This window comes from Caretta caretta, chromosome 5 (assembly GCF_965140235.1).
Source record: "Caretta caretta isolate rCarCar2 chromosome 5, rCarCar1.hap1, whole genome shotgun sequence".
Taxonomy (NCBI): domain Eukaryota; kingdom Metazoa; phylum Chordata; order Testudines; family Cheloniidae; genus Caretta; species Caretta caretta.
The window spans coordinates 84,857,617-84,880,065 of NC_134210.1; the positions used below are offsets into that span (position 1 = coordinate 84,857,617).

The window sequence follows — 22,449 nt, forward strand, 5'->3', positions numbered from 1 at the left end:
TTGAAGAGAAAAGGATATAGAATGGATCCCGGCAGGCCTCCACAAGTGAGGAGGGTCTTTGGAGAGCAGCAGTGGTGAGCTGGAGCTGGTTCGCACCGGTCCGCTGGAACTGGTTGTTAAATTTAGAAGCCCTTTTAGAACCGGTTGTTCTGCGAGGGTCAGCCGGTTCTAAAAGGTCTGGAGCACCCAAGGGGAAAATTTGGTGGGTGCAGAGCACCCACTGGCAGCTCCCCGGCCCCAGCTCACCTCACCTCCGCTCTGCCACCACCTCCACCTCCTCCCCTAAATGCGCTGCCCCTCTCTGCTTCTCCACCCCCCCAGGCTTCCTGTGAATCAGCTGTTCACGCGGGAACCCGGGGCAGGCTGAGAAGCAAGCGGCGGCTTCGCACTCAGGCCCAGGGAGGCGGAGGTGAGCTGGGGCAGGGGGGGCGTGAGGAGGGAACCCAGGGGGCGCGCAGGGGAACCGCTCCCCGCCCCAGCTCACCTCCGCCACCCTGGGCCTGAGTGTGAAGCCGCCACTTGCTTCTCAGCCTGCCCAGGCTTCCTGTCGAACAGCTGATTCGAGGGAAGCCGGGGCAGGGCTGGGAGGCTTGGAGAAGCAGAGCGGGGGCGGCGCATTCAGGGGAGGAGGCGGAGGTGAGCTGAGGCCGGGCACGGGGTGGCGAGCTGCCGGTGGGTGCTCTGCACCCACCAAATTTTCCCCGTGGGTGCTCCAGCCCTGGAGCGCCCATGGAGTCGGTGCCACTTTTGATGTGATCAGTGCGGGGAGCGGCTGCTACCCCGCCCTAGGAGCCAGAGGGACCTGCCGGATGCTTCCTGGGATCTGCCCCAGGTAAGCACTGCCGGGACTCCCCACCTCACTCCCCAGCAGGTCCCTCTGTCTCTTAGGGTTGGGGTGGGCACCCACTACGGTGGCCCACGAGACCCTCCTGCCCAGTTCTGGGGACAGTCAGGGGACAGGGGAGGGGTCCGGGGGGGGTCAAGGAACATGGGGGTTTGGATGGGGCAGGAGTCCTGGGGGGGCTGGGGTGGGCAACAACCCCCTCGTGGGGTGAGGAGGGAACCGGTTGTTAAGATTTTGGCAGCTCATCACTGGAGAGCAGTAGTTATCCGTCCCCATTTTCAGAGTTCTGCTGGGGAGGAATGATTGGAGCCACTGTACTCCTGCTGTGACATGTAAGCATGGTCGTAGTTGTGGTCCACTATGTCAGATTAGATCTATAAAACACTACAACAGCTGTGCTTCTGTGGGACAATGCGGATCTCCAAGCCCAGGATGAAACATGTGATAGTGAAGAACAAAGCATTCTCTGTTGAGTTATCTGGCTGGGGAACAATCTTCCAGAGGAGAACAACAGGTAAAACTAGAGTCTGGCCTTCTTTTGGAAACATTGCAAGGTCTTCAACTTTGAGAGATCCTTTTCACTATAGGTGATTATCACATTTTGAGCCATTATTCTCATACTCCTACAAACTCCATATGGACACATGTAAATAGAGTATAAAATAAAACCACGAACTCCAACCAGAGTTTTGACCCTGAAAAGTGAGAAGTGCCAGAGAGTCCATGAAGTCTGTTAGGTACTTTGCCATTGCTATTGTTTTTACATGGCAGGCACTCAGATACAACAGTGATGGGCAGCAGTATAAAATCCAAAAATAGATAGATAGCCGTGGAAGATCTCTGCCCCCTCATCTAAGAGTCCATAAAACAGTGCTGCTTTTCCAGTGAATTAGTCACAAACAACTCCAGCAACTGGATATATAATCCAAAATAATGACAGAGAAGGGAGAGAGAAAGAGAGAGAACTATATCAAATGACTTAGATGGAAGAGAAAACTAATCTATATTCCCAATAAAAATGGGAAAGAACCAAAACCTGATATCTGAACTCCCTCAGACCCTGGAAAATATTAACTTGTATGTGAACTTTGTGATTTAGGACTATCTCTAATTCCCTGCCTATCCAGAAGTAGCCAATGCAGGGATCTCTACACCGGGATGGGTCCACCCCTCCCCTCCACACTCCCCTGGACCCAGAACTGTGCAGTGGGGACCCCTCTCTCACTCTAGGGGCAGTAGAGCTGAGGTAGTGCCCTCCTGCCATGTGGACCAGGGGAGAATTGCAGAGAAGAGCCCAGTCTGAGATTCCGGCCAGTAGGGGCAGAAGCAGCCAAAGGAGGGCACTTTCTACGGTTGATTGAAATTTCTCTGGCCTATGCTGATTGGCTGTTTGCACCAACCATCTCCCTCCTTCACAGTCTCTTCAACTCAGCTTCGCTGCACACTTGCCCCTCTTAGCCTTTTCTTCCATGCCCTGTCCACCTCAGCCCCCTGCCTTTCACTTTTCTTTCCATTTAGGTGATACCCTGCTAACTGACCCCACTCTGTGTGTTTCAGAGGAACAGCCGTGTTAGTCTGTATTCGCAAAAAGAAAAGGAGTACTTGTGGCACCTTAGAGACTAACCAATTTATTTGAGCATGAGCTTTCGTGAGCTACAGCTCACTTCATCAGATGCAGTGAGCTGTAGCTCACGAAAGCTCATGCTCAAATAAATTGGTTAGTCTCTAAGGTGCCACAAGTACTCCTTTTCTTTTTGCACTCTGTGTGTGTGTGTGTGAAACATTTATATATATATAAAAATTTGGAATGAGCGTGCTGCTTGCTGCCATCACATTATTCGCTTTGCTTGTGTGTTCTACCCCTTTCCCCACCTGTGTGTCTCCTGTCTATTTAGATTGCATGCTCTTTTGGCAGGCACCATCTACTACTCTGTGTTTGTACAGTGCCTAGCACAGTGGGAGCCTGTTTGTGGTTGATGATGAGGCAATACCATAACTGACATGATTAACAGTAATAATAAAATTCAAGTGAAGAGTCATTACATTGCCTTTGAAATCTTGGAAGAAATTAAATGAATCGGTTAAAAAAAGCATGAGAGACTTCTCTGCTGGGTTTCCAGTTTACCAAATCTTGTTTTGAAATACAATGCCCATGAATAAGTTCAGTTTGTCAGGGTTAGCAGAACCTTATTGTTGCTCTCAACTTGACAGGGATTAAATGCTGGTTTTTAAAATGACAAAGACTTAAAAAAAAAAAAAAAAGACAAACACCCAAGAGCAGAGAAGGAAGCTTAGAATGGTATGAATTTCAGTTCTTCAGCATGTATAATGTTTTCCTAATTACTGATTTTTTATATCAGCAAGTCATACTATTAATAATCAGTGGCCTGATGATAGGTCTAATATGAGTGGACTAAAATGAATGATGCAACTCATTATCATGAACATCTGCAAGGCACTTTAGGTGTATGGCACAGCCCACTCTGTGTGTGTGTCTCTAATATATTCATCTATCATCAATGGTCCTAGTCCTCAATTTTTTAATCAGGTTATATTCAGTCCTTACATTCAAGAAACTCACTGGAATTTTGTATTTTGGAAATCAGGTGAGGTAGCAAAAAACCACCACCACCACCACCACAAAACCAACACTTTGGTGGCAGGAATCAGTATCAATCATTCTTCCATCTGTGCATGCCTTTTGAATTTGAAACACTGAGGTCTCATTGAAGATGATGCAATATGGTCCATTTTAACTGTGACATTTTCTATCCGTTATTTCCTGAACGACTTCATAAGTAATGGGCCAAATCCTGAAATCCTTACTCAGTTTTTACTTGGTCCTCACTCAGGAAAAACTCAACCGGAGTTTTGCTCAGGAGACAGCCACAGTGGAACTGCTTGTGATCCCTGATCACAAGGAGGAGTGGCTAGCACAATAGGCAGTACTCAGCACCACAAAGGGAGATTGGTCTGGCAAATGGGGAACATGACCAGAACGCTGTACACTCATGGTCATCACAAGGGAAATAGCAGTGGAGCATGCTGTTCCTTTCTAAGGTGCATTATTTGCAGCATCCCAGAAGTATTGTTGCCTATCTTTGCCTCTTGCAGGCATGAAGGCTCTAGTCATTACCACTTTGTTCCTTAACCTCCACACCCCTATGCAGCTCTGGCTGTCACAGCCAGAATTTAGCCCTATTAAATATTTCTGAATTTTATTTTAACATATGTCAGGGTTCCTTCCCCACTCTGAATTCTAGGGTACAGATATGGAGACCCGCATGAAAGACCCCCTAAGCCTATTCTTACCAGCTTAGGTTAAAAACTTCCCCAAGGTACAAACTTTGGCTTGTCCTTGAACAGTATGCTGCCACCACCAAGCGTTTTAAACAAAGAACAGGGAAAGAGACCACTTGGAGGCGTGTCCGTCCCCGTCCCCCCCGAAATATCCCCCCAAGACCTACATACCCCCTTTCCTGGGGAGGCTTGAGAATAATATCCTAACCAATTTGTTACAAAATCATCAAATACTCAAACCCCTGGATCTTGGAACAATGGGAAAATCAGTCAGGTTCTTAAAAGAAGGATTTTATTAAAAAAAAAGAAAGGTAAAAATCATCTCTGTAAAATCAGGATGGAAAATACTTTACAGCGTATTCAGATTCAAAACACAGAGGATCCCCCTCTGGGCAAAACCTTAGAGTTACAGAAAACAGGAATAAACCTCCCTCTTAACACAGGGAAAATTCACATAAAACAAAAGATAAACTAATCTGCCTTGCCTGGTTTACCTATACTGGTTGCAATATTGGAGACTTGGATTAGGATGGGTTGGAGCAGATGGATTTCTGTCTGGCCTCTCTCAGTCCCAAGAGAGAACAACCACGTAAACAAAGAGCACAAAACAAAAGCCTCCCCCCCCCCAAGATTTGAAAGTATCTTGTCCCCTTATTGGTCCTTTGGGTCAGGTGCCAGCCAGGTTAGCTGAACTTCTTAACCCTTTACAGGTGGTAAGATATTGCCTCTGGCCAGGAGGGATTTTATAGCAGTGTATACAGAAAGGTGGTTTCCCTTCCCGTTATATTTATGACAACATATCAGGTTAATTATTTTCCTTTTATTCTGGGCCTAACGGGAGGAAATTGATCTGGAGGAATCATTGCTCCAGGCCTAGAACAAATAACTCACAATATGGTCCATTATCTCATGATACCCAATTACAATGTGCATTATTGCTTAAAAGAAGGCATCTATGGAATGTGTGCATGTATCAGGGAATCTCTTCAACAGGAGAATCCATCTGTGATGAGACAGATTCTGAGTAGGTTTTGATAATAGTTTATACAGCCTCTGCTCACTCCTTGAGTTTCAGTTTGTTCAGGGCAGACTGAAAATAATACAACCCCTCTTATGTAAAGGATTCTTTATCCCAAATCTTATAACACTTGACAACTTCCTACCAGTTACACTGAAAAAGGCTCACATTTAATTAAGTTCTCTCTGTATCTATAAAGTGAACTTTTCTCATTAAGACAGGTTTCAGAGTAACAGCCGTGTTAGTCTGTATTCGCAAAAAGAAAAGGAGTACTTGTGGCACCTTAGAGACTAACCAATTTATTTGAGCATGAGCTTTCGTGAGCTACAGCTCACTTCATCGGATGCATACCGTGGAAACTGCAGCAGACTTTATATATACACAGAGAATATGAAACAATACCTCCTCCCACCCCACTGTCCTGCTGGTAATAGCTTATCTAAAGTGATCATCAGGTGGGCCATTTCCAGCACAAATCCAGGTTTTCTCACCCTCCACACCCCCACACAAATTCACTCTCCTGCTGGTGATAGCCCATCCAAAGTGACAACTCTTTACACAATGTGCATGATAATCAAGTCGGGCTATTTCCTGCATAGATCCAGGTTTTCTCACATCCCCCCCACCCCCATACACACACAAACTCACTCTCCTGCTGGTAATAGCTCATCCAAACTGACCACTCTCCAAGTTTAAATCCAAGTTAAACCAGAACATCTGGGGGGGGCGGGTAGGAAAAACCAGATGTTCTGGTTTAACTTGGATAAGCCCTTTAATAAGAAATAAACTCAGTTCTTATTCCTTCCACATTTATGCCATGTTAAACGTGTCTCAGGGAATCTTGGTTCATCCATTCCTTATCTTTCTGACAGACTTTTCCTCTTGGTCTTGTATTTGGGAGAATATGCCCTTTCTAGGTCTTTTTAGGATTAATGAACACCAGGGGTGAAATTGTGGCTCCACTGAAGTCCATGGCAAAATTCCCATTGAGTTCAAAGTAGCGAGGATTTCACCGTACAACATTATTGTTCCCCCTCCCACCACTCTCCAAGAAGGTCTATCTTTGAGTCCCTTATCTCAAAACACAATCCCACTGTGACACCTCCCTGGCCTTCAGCAACAAGCAAACAACTCTCAGATGAATCCTTCTCTCCAGCTGACTTCTCCTCTTCAGTTTAAATTTTAGGAAATGCATCCTTGTGGCATACCTAGACAACTCAACATCATGTTTTCTTGTCGGGCATGCCCTCATTAGAGAGTTAACCCAAGTTATTGACACTTGGGTTACTTCTTTCAATTTAGCCTAACTTGAATGATAGTGGCCATGCTGCACTTTTCACTCAAGCTGCTATGTACACAGTGGTGCTGCACTCAAGCATGTGTGGCACTAGGGCTTCTGGGAGCATATCCCATGGTACTTTGCACTTCAGTAAGCTGAGCTGCTTGATGCATTCTTCCCCTGTGAATTGCAGGAGAACTTGTCTTTCCTTTCTGTGCACATGGGGGGGGGGGGGGGGGATTATGAGAAGGCATTGGAGGACTTGAGTAGAGTTAGCCTACATATATTCCAAAAAGTGGACATGTTAGCAGCTGATGAATTATCCTAACTTGAAATTCAGTCTATACCCCCTGATGTGCCAAACAACTTAAATTAAAAACACCACCACACTTGAGTTAAGGGATTTTGTGTGGGGTTGAGACATGAATTAAGGGCAACACTCAAGTAAAAACCTGAGTTAACTTTGCAGTGAAGACAAGTTAGAATATCTCAGATTGGAAGACCTGTTCGGGAACCTTGGTTCATCCATCCCTAATCTTTCTCAGAGACTTTTCCTCCTAGTCTTGTATTTTGTCTCCTCACTGAAAGAAAGGAAGAAGTCTGAATAAATAGGATGCTTCTAAAGTACCTTTGAATACAGAGTACTGAGGATAACTTACTACATTGCCCTACATAGTCTCATTCTCACTCCCTGGCCGTGTGCAAATCTCTTATGTGTTTGTCATTTGTCTCTTGAGTGACATTTAGTGGAAGAACAATGGATAAATTCTCAAGTAAGTCCCTGTAGTGATTATTTTTCTAGAGCTCCTTTCTGTGGTTTAGCTAATAATTACTATTGGGTACATTTTAGGTTATAGTACTGTGTGTGTATGGAGCAGGTCTGCTTGGGACACAGTGAACAAATTGAGTATGTTATTGAACAAATATATGATAGCTACGTGTTCACCTAGACAAGCCAGGGTGCATTTCAAGAGAGTTTGGTAGCCTGGGGTGAGTCAGATAACTGAGAGAGCTGCCTTTTTCTTACACTTTGGCAACACTTGTCATGGCAGTAAAGTCTCATTGAGTTGAACTGAATTGAAAAAATTGGAGGGGAATCTGACCCAATGCTTGTGTTGGATGGGCGGTGGGAGGGAGAACAGTAAAAGGTGAAAGAGTTTAGAGGTTTGGGGCCCCTAATTTTTGCATACTTGTGACCTTGACTCAGTGGGATTTCCTTAATAAGAGAGGTTACTGTTGAGCAATAGAAAGCATTCCTTCCAATATCTACCACTCTAGGGACTGTCTGCCAGTAATATTCTAGACAGTCCACAATGCAAGAGAGTCAGATATTTCACAAGGCTTTAACTAGGCTGGCCAATATTCACATAAAGCTTTAACACACAATAACAATGAAACAGTATCACAGAGATGTGCTGCACAAAACAACAGCTTCTTGTCTTTCTGTTAATTGTTGCTGCCGTGACAACCTTTTTATAGCTCTTAATGTCTTTAAGGTTACTACTAAATTTTCACTTCATTGGAACACATTTACAAACTATTTTGCAAAGTACAGAGGCTTCAACAAATGACTCATCAATAATTACTGTAGTAGAAATTCAAACGTCTTGATATTTTAATACCTGTTTTACTTTTCTTAGTTGGTATGACTGATGTACCAATGCACTAGAAAATATTGGCTCTAACCAATACTTCCCAGAATATAATGTTGTTAGACAAGCTGTCTCTCTGCCTTATTTCAGTGGTCAGGGATTAAAAAGTTAACATCATTCAGAGGGTTGAAGTGAGACAACTCTAACTAGATGCTTCAAATCTCCTTGAGCCTTGTCAGGCTGTACACAGATCAGGGTCAGATAAAAGGGTAGGAAGACTGTACTTGTTGCCTTAGTTGATGATTTCTTCCTGACAATGGATGAATATCAGGTATCCATTATGATATTATCAGATCAATTTGCTGCCTTCTGTACTGTTGATCATGAGGTATCTGATTCACCTGTGAACTCTTGGAGGAGTGGAAGGAGATGTCCACAGGTGATTTATCTCTTTCTCTCTGAGGGTAGTTTTGTGAATCATTTTTCCCAAAGGAGTTTTTATTTAGTATTCCACAGGGCTCCATCTTGTCATTCCTCCTGCTCAATAATATGTATGGGAGATGCTGTTAGTATTTTCGTAGCTGTGGAGGCATTCATAGCTGGCTAAGTGTCACAGCTTGTGTCTATATGTTTATGCACTCTTTAATTTGGCACATTTTCACATGCTTCACCGCCTTCCAGAGATTATTCTGTCTGATATTAACAATAAACAGTAAAACATGTTTCTGCTTTCAGTGGCACTGGCAGTAGTAGGTCAAAATCTCAGGTGGTACAGTGTTATTTGAATTAGCTGCACATGTGCTCATCAATTTGGAGCCTTTGAAAATACTTCAGTCCTTTACTGTGGTTATCAAACTATTCAGTGAAATACAGATACCTCACTAAAGTTCTGCTGTTTTGCAGAACCCTAATGAAATGTGCACTACATGAGGCCTTCATATTGAAGAGAGATTTTGAATAAATTAGCATCTGTGAGTAACACACAAAATCAGAGGAAGGTAGATTTCTTTTACTCTGATTTTACTTTCTCATTATTTTCTGAGTAGGGTAGTACCGTAAGTTGCTCTGGTGGTAGATCACTAATAGTTTTGGTCCATTCTACGCACCTCTTTTTGTTTCATTGGCTCAACTAATACATGCCTACAGTACAAGCTTATTTTTTGCCTTTTATCTGTACTTCAGGCTTTGAAAGTCATTCACAGTTGTCAAATTTGCTTTTGCACTTCTGTGCAATGTAAAGGTTATGAATGATCCATTAACCTAAGATGGCTGCTGCTGTGTAAATAGTATCATGCAAATTTTCCTTCTTCATTCTGTGCAGTTATTGTGCAACTTTTGTTTTTTCTTCACACTCAACAGCTCCAATAAACATTGCCTCATTTATGTTTGCCTCAGCTACAATGTGAACATCTATTCCTTGAGTTTTCACTTAACTAGAGTATGTTACAGAACAAATGTTTTTCCAGTGCAGTTCCCACAAATATCTCCAGATGCAGGGAACTATTTTGATTAATACTTTGAATCACAGTTCTTTCAGTCAAATGATTTGCTGCTTTCTTTAATATACTTTTTTTTTTGGCTTAGTTCTTTGAACTTTATAATATTACTTACAATTATATATGCTCTGGAACCTGCAGTAACTGCTCGTCTTGAGCAAGAGACATTGAAACAGCTGGTCAGCATGAACCATTTTTATGCACTGAACTCCTCAGGCATCAAGAATATCAGCACATACAGGGTTTTTTTTCTGTGTATGGATCTTTATGCATTTACACTCTTATGGATACAAAGACTGTAGTGAATAGAAAGCAAAGGTGATAGTAAAACAACGAGTAGCTATATCCCCAGATTTTATTAATTTTCTAAAAATATAGCCCTTAATTTAAAATAATTCATTCAATTTTACCATATTTCACAATCCTGAGAATTATTTTACTACTATTGCCCTCCAAGCTAATCAATATTTGTAATATTATTTTGTACTGTTTAATGGGTACAATTAAAGGCAAAGGATGAAATCCTGCCCCTGTTGAAGTCCACAGGAATTTTGCCATTGACGTCAATGGAGTCAGGATGTCCCCTAGAAAGTCATATTTGGAGGTTAAATGAGAGGAGGTGTAAATTACATGTCTGCAAGTGGGTGTAAAGGTGTCAAAGGAAGTTTAAGATGGTGCCAGAAAGTGTAAATTAACATCTTATATCCTCTTGTTAATTGCATTTTAGGCTACACCTCCTCTCTTCCGGCCTCTCTCTGGGTAAGTTACATCAATTTAGTTCAGTTAAACTCTTTAGGCCAAATTCAGAAGTAATATATAAAGGGGTATAAGTTACATGCTGGTAAGTGGGAATCAAAGTTGGTATAATTTACACACTAAAGATGTCCAGAAGAGCATGTAGGTCATATAACTTAGAGTCACTTGTGAATTTAGCTTAAGATTTCCTGACTCAGTTCATCTCTTCCCATAGAAAAATCTGAGAGATAATCTCGGCAAGGTTCACTTCATAGAGTTCCTCACCAATCATTCCAATGGGGGGAGAGGGCGCGCATGCGTGTGTTTTTGCCTGCGCCCAAGGGATTTGTTGTGGTGTTCACCCCAAGCCTGGTGGATCTTGAGGCATCTGTAAAAAAACAGAGACATCTATTCAGTGGCCTGGTACCTCTGTACCAATTCTAATTCCTACTGTCCCTGGCTCACGCAGTCCCTAGCATCATGGCTCCTTTGAAGTTCCAAAGTCAGGTCCTCCCCTAAAACCATAGTAGTGTTTAGGCTCCTCTGAGGAGAGGGAGGTTTGTACAGTACATTTACTACAGCTTCATATTGTATTCAGTTTGTTTTGTTTATGCTCTATGGGTCTTGAAAGGAGGGGAGATGATGTGTGTGTCTCCTCAATCATAGCCCCATTCTGTCAACTTCTTCCCCTTGTATGGACTCCAGACCCACAGAGTACCCTTCACAGGGTTTGTAGAAGGGCAAGGTGCTGTGGAAGTGGCCCCCTTTTCAAGCAAGAGGGTTGAGCTCTACATACAGAGGCTCCTCTTTGTGTGTGGATCTTGGGGAAAGATCCAGGTCCAGATTGGTAGATGATTATAACTAGTGATAAAAAAAGATGAGGAAATAGGAAACTAAACTCCATTCGGAATACTATATCCAGTATTTCCCACCCACAGAGAAGGATATTATTGCCTTGGAGACTGATCTCCAGATGTCAAGAATCTAAATTACGAAGGAAGATTAAAGCACTGGGTTCATCCTCCTTAGAAAGGAGAAGATCTTAAGTAGTTAAAACTATGAAATGTCCAGGATTCATAGGGATACATTTTTTTCACAGTGGAAAAAGGGCTATCCTTTTTAGCAAAAAGCTCTGTGTAGTTTTCGGTTTTGTGGAAGATGCTGGATTTCACAGTCCTGAAGCTCAACTATTTCTTATCTGCACAACATGCATAGCATGGAAAGTAATAACTTCCCCACAAAGCTCTACCACAGTGCCCCAGACTTGACCTAGACAAACCAACTCTACATATGAGTAGTTCCATCTTCATGTTCAATGTTAGATCTCTCTTCTGAGACTTCCAACAGGGTGTCAATTATCTTGGTGGTTTTTGTGATCCACTGGCAATTGGACCTGAAACAATCAAACTTTTTATACGGCCACCAGGTGATAGCAATGTTCGGTCACCATTGGCCTTGGCTGTTTGTAAACTGGTTGTCTAGAAATGGGAAGGCTTTATATTTAATTCCAACACCCTGACCACAGACCCTAGAAGTTAGAAAACTGGGAATAAAAGAAACTTGAACAAAAACAGTTAGCACAAAGATTAATAAGCATGTGAAATAAATTACTGGGGATGTAAATTGGGGGGAGGGATAGCTCAGTGGTTTGAGCATTGGCCTGCTAAACCCAGGGTTGTGAGTTCAATCCTTGAGGGGGCCATTTAGGGATCTGGGACAAAAATTGGGGACTGGTCCTGTTTTGAGCAGGGGGTTGGACTAGATGACCTCCTGAGGTCCCTTCCAACCCTGATATTCTATGATTCTATGATAAATGTAAAAGAACTCAAGATACCTTGTTTCACTTCTGAGGGAGGGCATGAATGAATATGATGAGAGGTGGAATTAAGATAAAATGCTGATTCACAATTCACTTTCCTAAATTTGCACAATGTTAAGAGTGTTTTGCATTGGACCTAACTCTGCTGACAAATACTAATTTAAGATGGCAGAATAAGATAACAGGAATCTAGTCAGGATTATAATATTTTAATAACAGGTTTCAGAGGAACAGCCGTGTTAGTCTGTATTCGCAAAAAGAAAAGGAGTACTTGTGGCACCTTAGAGACTAACCAATTTATTTGAGCATGAGCTTTCGTGAGCCACAGCTCACTTCATCAGATGTGTACCGTGGAAACTGCAGCAGACTTTATATACACACAGAGAATATGAAACAATACCTCCTCCCACCCCACTGTCCTGCTGGTAATAGCTTATCTAAAGTGATCAGCAGGTGGGCCATTTCCAGCACAAAGCCAGGTTTTCTCACCCTCCACCCCCCCACACAAATTCACTCTCCTGCTGGTGCTAGCCCATCCAAAGTGACAACTCTTTACATAATCAAGTCGGGCTATTTCCTGCATAGATCCAGGTTTTCTCACTTCCCCCCCACCCCCAAACACACACAAACTCACTCTCCTGCTGGTAATAGCTCATCTAAACTGACCACTCTCCAAGTTTAAATCCAAGTTAAACCAGAATATCTGGGAGGGGAGGGGGTAGGAAAAAACAAGAGGAAACAGGCTACCTTGCATAATGACTTAGCCACTCCCAGTCTCTATTTAAGCCTAAATTAATAGTATCCAATTTGCAAATGAATTCCAATTCAGCAGTTTCTCGCTGGAGTCTGGATTTGAAGTTTTTTTGTTTTAAGATAGCGACCTTCATGTCTGTGATTGCGTGACCAGAGAGATTGAAGTGTTCTCCGACTGGTTTATGAATGTTATAATTCTTGACATCTGATTTGTGTCCATTTATTCTTTTACGTAGAGACTGTCCAGTTTGACCAATGTACATGGCAGAGGGGCATTGCTGGCACATGATGGCATATATCACATTGGTGGATGTGCAGGTGAACGAGCCTCTGATAGTGTGGCTGATGTTATTAGGCCCTGTGATGGTGTCCCCTGAATAGATATGTGGGCACAATTGGCAACGGGCTTTGTTGCAAGGATAAGTTCCTGGGTTAGTGGTTCTGTTGTGTGGTATGTGGTTGTTGGTGAGTATTTGCTTCAGGTTGCGGGGCTGTCTGTAGGCAAGGACTGGCCTGTCTCCCAAGACTTGTGAGAGTGTTGGGTCATCCTTTAGGATAGGTTGTAGATCCTTAATAATGCGTTGGAGGGGTTTTAGTTGGGGGCTGAAGGTGACCGCTAGTGGCGTTCTGTTATTTTCTTTGTTAGGCCTGTCCTGTAGTAGGTAACTTCTGGGAACTCTTCTGGCTCTATCAATCTGTTTCTTTACTTCTGCAGGTGGGTATTGTAGTTGTAAGAAAGCTTGACAGAGATCTTGTAGGTGTTTGTCTCTGTCTGAGGGGTTGGAGCAAATGCGGTTGTATCGCAGAGCTTGGCTGTAGACGATGGATCGTGTGGTGTGGTCAGGGTGAAAGCTGGAGGCATGCAGGTAGGAATAGCGGTCAGTAGGTTTCCGGTATAGGGTGGTGTTTATGTGGCCATTGTTTATTAGCACTGTAGTGTCCAGGAAGTGGATCTCTTGTGTGGACTGGACCAGGCTGAGGTTGGTGGTGGGATGGAAATTGTTGAAATCATGGTGGAATTCCTCAAGGGCTTCTTTTCCATGGGTCCAGATGATGAAGATGTCATCAATATAGCGCAAGTAGAGTAGGGGCTTTAGGGGACGAGAGCTGAGGAAGCGTTGTTCTAAATCAGCCATAAAAATGTTGGCATACTGTGGGGCCATGCGGGTACCCATAGCAGTGCCGCTGATCTGAAGGTATACATTGTCCCCAAATGTGAAATAGTTATGGGTAAGGACAAAGTCACAAAGTTCAGCCACCAGGTTAGCCGTGACATTATCGGGGATAGTGTTCCTGACGGCCTGTAGTCCATCTTTGTGTGGAATGTTGGTGTAGAGGGCTTCTACATCCATAGTAGCCAGGATGGTGTTATCAGGAAGATCACCGATGGATTGAAGTTTCCTCAGGAAGTCAGTGGTGTCTCGAAGGTAGCTGGGAGTGCTGGTAGCGTAGGGCCTGAGGAGGGAGTCTACATAGCCAGACAATCCTGCTGTCAGGGTGCCAATGCCTGAGATGATGGGGCGCCCAGGATTTCCAGGTTTATGGATCTTGGGTAGTAGATAGAATATCCCAGGTCGGGGTTCCAGGGGTGTGTCTGTGCGGATTTGATCTTGTGCTTTTTCAGGAAGTTTCTTGAGCAAATGCTGTAGTTGCTTTTGGTAACTCTCAGTGGGATCATAGGGTAATGGCTTGTAGAAACTCGTGTTGGAGAGCTGCCTAGCAGCCTCTTGTTCATATTCCGACCTATTCATGATGACAACAGCACCTCCTTTGTCAGCCTGGATCTATGCAGGAAATAGCCTGACTTGATTATGTAAAGAGTTGTCACTTTGGATGGGCTAGCACCAGCAGGAGAGTGAATTTGTGTGGGGGGGGTGGAGGGTGAGAAAACCTGGATTTGTGCTGGAAATGGCCCACCTGCTGATCACTTTAGATAAGCTATTACCAGCAGGACAGTGGGGTGGGAGGAGGTATTATTTCATATTCTCTGTGTATATATAAAGTCTGCTGCAGTTTCCACGGTACACATCTGATGAAGTGAGCTGTGGCTCACGAAAGCTCATGCTCAAATAAATTGGTTAGTCTCTAAGGTGCCACAAGTACTCCTTTTCTTTTTGCGAATATTTTAATAAGAATCTTAACAGAATGAAATCAAAAATCATTTTTACTCTGGACACAGAATTTTTAAAATAATCTTGTCTTTGCTGTCTTGGGGGAATTTAGCTTTTGTTGGGGAAAAAGGCAAAAAGTGTTTCAAGCCCATTGTGAGTAAAAGAAGGGAAAACATGTCATATAACACCTGACAATACCTTCAAAAGATGACCGTGGAAGCTTAAATTTACCCTGTTGCTAGATACTAAGACTACGTCTACACTGGCACTTTCGTTGCTAAAACTTGTGTAACTCAGGGGTGTGAAAAAACACTCCCTTGAACAACAAAAGTTTTAGCGATGAAAAGCGCCAGGGTGGATGGCGCTTCATCAACAGGAGAGAAGCTACCGCCCCTCATTGGGGGTGGTTTTATTTTGTCACCGGGAGAGGACCGTGGTAAAGTGCACAGTGTAGACATAGCCTAAAAATCATGCACTTAATAGAGATACTGGTTTTATGTCTCTTTACAACAATGTGTAACCCACTAATGGTCCTTTGTCCTATGTCTTGCAGAGGTGCCAATGGCCCAGTTAATTTTGAATGGTGCCTCGCAACGTGTTAACTCCTATGCTTAACATTCTGTTCCACCTAGCTCTGTGTAGGTCGAAAGTTTGTCTCTGGGGGCATGGCTACACTTGCAGATGTAGAGCGCCAGGAGGTAAACCAGCCCTTGTAGACCGCAGCAGGGAAAGCGCTGCCATGTGTTCACACTGTCTGCTGCAAGCGCTGTGGCATAGCCACATTTGCAGCACTTGCAGCGGCATTGGGAGTGGTGCATTATGGGCAGCTATCCCACAGAGCACCTCTTCCCATTCTGGCACTGTGGTTTGTAGGCAGAGGGTGCGGGGCATCTTGGGTCCTGTCCCAATGCCCCATGATGCATCGCTTTGCAACCCAGCAATCCCTGTGCTTCCGTCCATATCTGGTCCCATCTTTCAATGGTTCTTGTACTGCGTGCTCTGTCTTCCCTTTTGGTCTGCAGAAATGGATCCCGAACTTGTGAGGAATATGCTGATGGGTCTCGACAGCACATCATGAATTGCAGTCGAGTTACTCCTGAAGCTACAAAGTGACAGTGAGGAGTCCGATGATGATGTCGACTTGAATAATGCATATGACACAAGATGGCTTGTGGCATTCACGGACATGCTCACCACAGTGGAATGCCGCTTTTGGGCTCGGGAAACAAGCACTGAGTGGTGGGATTGCATTGTCATGCAAGTCTGGGATGATGAGCAGTGGCTGCAGAACTTTCGGATGAGGAAAGCCACTTTCATGGGACTGTGTGCTGAGCTCGCCCCACCCTGCGGCACGAGGACACGAGATTTAGAGCTGCCCTGCCGGTGGAGAAGCACGTGGCTATTGCAGTCTGGAAGCTGGCAATTCCAAACAGCTATCGATAGCTCGCTAACCAGTTCGGAGTGGGAAAGTCGACTGCTGGAATCATGTTGATGCAAGTGTGCAGGGCCATTAATCGCATCCTGCTCAGAAGAACCGTGACTCTGGGCAATGTGCGTGACATTGTGGTTGGCTTTGCACAAATGGGTTTCCCTAACTGCGAAGGGGCGATAGATGGGATGCATATTTCAATTCTGACACCAGATCACCTAGTCTCCAAGTACATAAATCAAAAGAGGGTATTTCTCAATGGTTTTCCAGATGCTTGTGGATCACTGGGGGCGTTTCATGGACATTAACGCAGGCTGGTCCGGAAAGGTGCATGACGCACGTATCTTTCGGAACACAGGTCTGTTCAGGAAGCTGCAAGCCAGGACTTTCTTCCCAGACCAGAAGATCACCGTAGGGGAAGTTGAAATGCCCATTGTGATCCTTGGAGACCCTGCTTACCCTTTTTAATGCCATGGCTCATGAAACCCTACACAGGGAGCCTTGACAGCAGCAAGGAGCGGTTCAACAACAGGCTGAGTTAGTGCAGAATGACTGTTGAGTGTGCTTTTGGCTGTTTAAAGGGCCGCTGGCACTGTCTGTATGAGAAGCTGGATGTGGCTGATGACAACATCCCCATGGTTATAGCCGCGTGCTGTACCCTCCATAACATTTGTGAAGGGAAGGGTGAAAGCTTCACTCAGGCATGGAACTTGGAGGTTCAACACCTGGAGGCTGAATTTGAACAGTCAGAGACCAGGGCTATTAGAGGGGCCCAGTGCAGGGTGTGCCCACAAGGGCTGAGGGGGGAAAAAGATACCAGCGAAAGAAGGACACTCAGGCCTAAGAAGAGTAAACTGTGCTTTATTGAAGGAAGGAAGAACTTACGCTCCAATCTGCGCGGGGAACCCCTAGGACGTGCGGAGGGACTGCAGGGGACTCTGGCCATTCGGGACAGCTGACCAGGCAGGACTCCACCGCGGGGGAGTCCTCTGCGGTGCTATATTCTCCGCGCTTATCTCGGGGTTACATGGGGTCAACAGCCGGTTACATTCTTACATGTATGATTTATGCTTATTACATAAACTGACTTGTTTACAGGCAAAAATATGCTGAGCTATGCTATAATATCTTTTGGCCGGGTCTGTCGGATAAAGTTCATTGAAACTGCCTGCATCCTCCACTTACATCCAGTCACGTACTCAGTCCACCACTTAGCTCCTCGCCAATCTTCCGCAACCTTGCCCCTACACAGGGCTATAAGGATTAGGGATACCTTGAGGGAGCAATTTGATGCTGAAAGCCACCAGTGATGTTTGGTGCCCTGCACAGGAGCAAAGTGCAGTGGTTCCAATGCTAGTAGGCATCTGTGTGTGCTACACTGACTTGCAGTGCCTGTTTCTTTCCTGGGCTAAGGTATCGTTTACTTAATGCAATAAAGAATGTTTCCAAAGCCAAAAAATTCATTTACTGAAAAGATATACAATTGCTGGGAAACCACACATGGCATGACACATCTGTGCTGTGTGGGAGGAGGGAAGAGTGGGGAACAGGACAATCACAGATTTGCGGATGTCCTGTTATCATATTTAGCCTTCCTGTCTGGAGTGCTGTGCAGTGAGTGCTGCACTTCAGGCTGGCTAAAATATATGGTGATGGGGGTTGAGTACAGTGGGTAAGGGTCGTAGTTTTCAGGACTGGGTGGTGAAGCTACAGGTGTTGGAGGCAGCTGGTGGTGGTAAGAACCTGGATGTTGGGGAAAGTAGGTTGGCAGTGACATGGGGGCACAAGGGAAAGAGTTTTGGGACAAGGGGTGCCAGTGGGGTGAGGATGGGTGTGGATCTGCTTCGTCTGTAGTGCTATGAGCACCTGCATCGAGTCCGCTTGTCACTCCATAATGCTTAGGAACCACTCCATGCTTTGATGCCAGTGATCCGTATTCTGCTGGCGGAGCCTCCTTTCGGTCTCCCACCACTCCCGTACTTTTTGATTTTCAGTAAGGGACTGCTGCATGACTTCATGCAGAAGGTCCTCCTTGGTTCTTCACAGCCTTTCAGCCTTTGATAACAAGGACAGCTGGGATCTCAAGGTTGCATCTGTAAAGCCAAAATGCAACACTTAAGAGGCAGCATTGTTCACACTAGACAGAGCAATGATTCGGCTGAACTTAAAGACAAGCAGAGTGCACACAATAACAGAAAGTGCCCGTCCCAAAGTGCACATAATCCACGAGAGCCCCAAAATTGTGAGTGAGCACAGGGGCAAGGGGGACTGATTGTTTCAGGGCTATACTGTCCTCTGGGGTTCTGTGGCTTGGGGAGAACTGCAGGGGGCCCCTATACTGAACACTGTCCCCACATTTTCCATAGGATGAGTTTGTCCTGGAAGATATCTCGCTGCAGAAGGTGACCTGGGAAGCAAGGGAGGGTCTTCTACTACAATGAGGCTTCTGCGCTGGGCCTTATCCCACTTGCCTGCGTGCAGCAATGGTCCCCTCACGGCACAGTGGCGTGGACATGTTAGCCTGACTGGGACAAAGAGCACAGTAGCTCTGCCAAGGAATCTGTGCAAGCAGATTGCCCAGCTTCTGCATGAGACCTTTGATGAGATCAACGAGGCCAATTACCGCAATGTGAGAGCACATCAACGCCCCCTATTCCACATCTAGGCATGCACGCGGCCCTAACCCTTTTTTCTGCAACCCTCCTTGCCCCAAGAGCCTGCACCGAACAACTACCTTCCCAAAGTAAAAGTTGCTTACCGGGCACCACCTCTGCTGTTTGTTCTTCCACAAGCACCATCCGCTGCGACTGGCTATCTTGCTCCTGGCTTGAAAACAGCTCCTGGCTGCATGCATTCAGGGATGCCGGGCCGTCCTCTGGCTCTGGGCCCTCCTCCTCCTGCCTTGTTGAACTCTGGGCTGCTACGGCCTTTGAGCGCTCTTCGCAGTGGAGGTGGGGTCGCCCCCAAGTATCGCGTCCAGCTCTTTGTAGAAACGGCAGGTCGTGGGGGCAGCACCATAGTGGCGGTTTGCCTCCCGCACTTTGTGGTAGGCATTCTAAAGCTCCTTCACTTTAATGCTGCACTGCACTGCATCCCAGTCATGGCCCCTTTCTATCATAGCCCTTGATATCTGCCCATAGGTATCATAATTCCTACAGCGAAAGTGCAGCTGGGACTAGGCAGCTTCCTCCCCCAAAACACTGATGAGGTCCAGCACCTCGCCATTGCTCCATACTGGGGATCACCTGGCACGTGGAGGCATGGTCACCTGGGAAGATTTGCTGAGAGCACTCTATGCCTTGCTGAGCAAACAGGAAGGGAAATTTCAAAATTCCTGGAGAATTTAAAGGGTGGGTCTGATGGTTGGTCACCTGAGGGCAGGGCAGTAGACCAAAGTGATGACCAGAGTGGCTAGAACAGGCATTGTGGGACACTTCATGGAGGCCGAGCAGAGTGCATTAATAGACCAGGGCGTCCACACTGGCACTGCGGCGCTCCAGCTGGGGCACAGCAAGGTTTATGCTTCTCGCTTCTCATAGAGGTGGAGTACCAGGGGCGCTCCAGCCATGGAATCCAGGCGCTCTATGTGCCTTGCCAGTGTGGACACCTCAGGAGTTAGGGCTGATTTAATGTGCTCCAACTCACAAGTGTAGCCAAGGCCTCGGTATGTCTATACTTAAAATGCTACAGCAGCACAGCACTTCAGTATAGGCACTACCTACACTGACAGGAGGAGTTCTTCCATTGGTGTATGTAATCCACCTCCCCGAAAGGTGGTAGCTAGGTTATCAGAAAAATTCTTCCATTAACCTAGTGTTGTCTACATGGGGAATGATGTAGTTAAATGAACCTAATTATCTAGTGTAGACCAGGCCTCAGTCTCTTCCACCAACAGAAGTCAGTCCAATAAAAGATATCAGCTCACTCACCTTATCTCTCACATGTCAGACGGTCAAATGTCACTTCACCTTGCACGGTCCCTTGAAATATGTGCTAAACAATCTGTTCCATCTTGTCTCTGTAAATTCAAACACGTTCTGAGAGGAGAACTGGATTTCTAGCTGCCCACGTGTCATTTTCTAACATAGATGATAAACAAAAGTCATACCAACACCAAACTAAGGCCTTGTCTATACTTACAAGCTTACAGCAGCAGAGCTGTAACGCTGTAAGAGTGCTTGTGTAGCTACGTTACGCTGATGAGAGAGAGCTGGGGAGGGATAGCTCAGTGGGTTGAGCATTGGCCTGCTGAACCCAGAGTTGTGAGTTCAATCCTTGAGGGGACCATTTAGGGATCTGGGGCAAACATTGGGGATTGGCCTTGCTTTGAGCAGGGGGTTGGACTAGATGATCTTCTGAGGTCCCTTCCAACCCTGATATTCTGTGATTCTCTCCCATGGATATAATAGAACCAGCTCAATGAACAGCAGTAGTTATGTTGGCAGGAGAGCATCTCTGGCTGACAGCACTGTGATACTTGAATGCTCAAGCCAGCAAAACTTATATCACTTAGGGGTGTTTTTTCACACCCCCAGTGACAAAAGTTTTGCTGACATAAGTGCTATTGTAGATATGGCCTAATTTATTTAGTGTTCTTTTTGTTTTAGTACCCTGGGAAGAGAAGCAAAGGTATGACAAACGTTAGACTGTAGGCAAGCACCCCTTCTGAACCTTTGTGAGCTGTTCTTAAAGAGTGAGAAAGGGCCATTCAACTAGAAAATAAATAAATGTGTGATGATTGGTGCTATAAAATATTTCCTTATTTTTGAGGATTTTATGACTGGGATGAGAGGAGAAATTTAAGTCAGTAGAAGAAATACTTACATTGTCCTTGAAGTTCAGGGAAAGAAAACACTAGCTCTACTCTCATGCATACAGTAGATGCTCTGTAGCACAAAATGCCAACTGGCTAACAGCAGGGAACACACCCATTAAGGAATCAGGGTAGCTTCAGCAGGCTTTTTGCTAACCAACGATTAACTGTAATTCATTGGAGGATTACCCGTACTGGGACTAGGTGACAGATATGTACCTAAAAACAGTTGTGCAATGACTTCGAAACTATAATACTTCTAGCCACTTGCGAGAGTTTTTATTTTTAATTTCTTAACAGCTACACTCTGCCTAATCACACTTCAGATCAAACAACCTATAAAGGTGCAGTGTTTTTTATGTTCTATTTGACATTTTTATCACTGACTATAAGAACAAGGGCTTTGTTTTTGTTCAGATGACTCCTCCCTACACATAGAGGTTCTCAGTCCCCCACACAGCAAAAAGTCAGCTCCCCTCATCTTCCCTCCCCCTCCCCGCCCCAGACACGCTCTGTCACCATAAATACACAGCCACACCGAGCTGCACTCTCTAGACGCACGCATCACTCCCCTTACACACACACTTGCTCACTCCACACCCTCACAAACACACACAGGAGGAACCTTCACACTGCAAACAGACACTTCCATACAAAGACTGTCCTTCCCCCCAGTTCTACCCATACTCACAGGCCTCATTCCCCCGCGCATCTTTCTCTTTAATTTCCTACAAAGCCTTCAAAGTTCTTCACCTCGCTGCCACTGCACGGACCACAGCCTCCACTCGCGGGGAAGGGACTCGGGGCTCCCTGTCCCCCGCGTGTTGCGTGCTTGACAGGCTTGTTGCGGTGTGGGGGGGTGTAGCTTCTGCCCCCCCCCCCCCCGCTCCCCGCTTCTCCCGGGGCCGCTGGGGTAGGACAAGCAGGCGGCGTGTTTATTTGTGCTGTCCCATGCCGACAGCCAGCAGGGCATATTTCGCCTCTTCTCTGGGCCCCTTCACGCCTGCGCCGCAACAGCATCTGTTTGCACTGGAGTTCTGTAAAAGCTACAGGGTAACTAAATTGCGGCGGAAAGTGTTCCAGAGTCAATAAGCAAAAGACACCGAGAAAGTCTCCACCTTAACTCTGGCCTCTGGCTATCCTTTGGGTAATTACGTAAATGTCAGCAGCCTCCCTCCCGCCCCTCGGCTGGTTATGCAATACCCAGCGCATATATCTACTGTACCACACACCGCTCCCATAGGGCGGGGGGGGGGGGGG

General features: G+C 45.5%; 1 protein-coding gene and 1 long non-coding RNA gene across 3 annotated transcripts in view; one reads left to right on the forward strand and one right to left on the reverse strand.

The window, feature by feature from the left end:
- Positions 1 to 22,449, forward strand: part of AUH (AU RNA binding methylglutaconyl-CoA hydratase) — a 510,281-nt gene that overhangs the window by 244,192 nt on the left and 243,640 nt on the right. The gene's annotated exons all lie outside the window — the stretch shown is intronic.
- On the reverse strand, positions 4,415 to 22,338 carry LOC125636953 (uncharacterized). The gene is made up of 3 exons (XR_007356783.2): positions 21,881 to 22,338; positions 20,306 to 20,394; positions 4,415 to 10,652 (listed from the first exon to the last, which is right to left on the reverse strand). It is a non-coding gene; the product is annotated as an uncharacterized LOC125636953 (long non-coding RNA).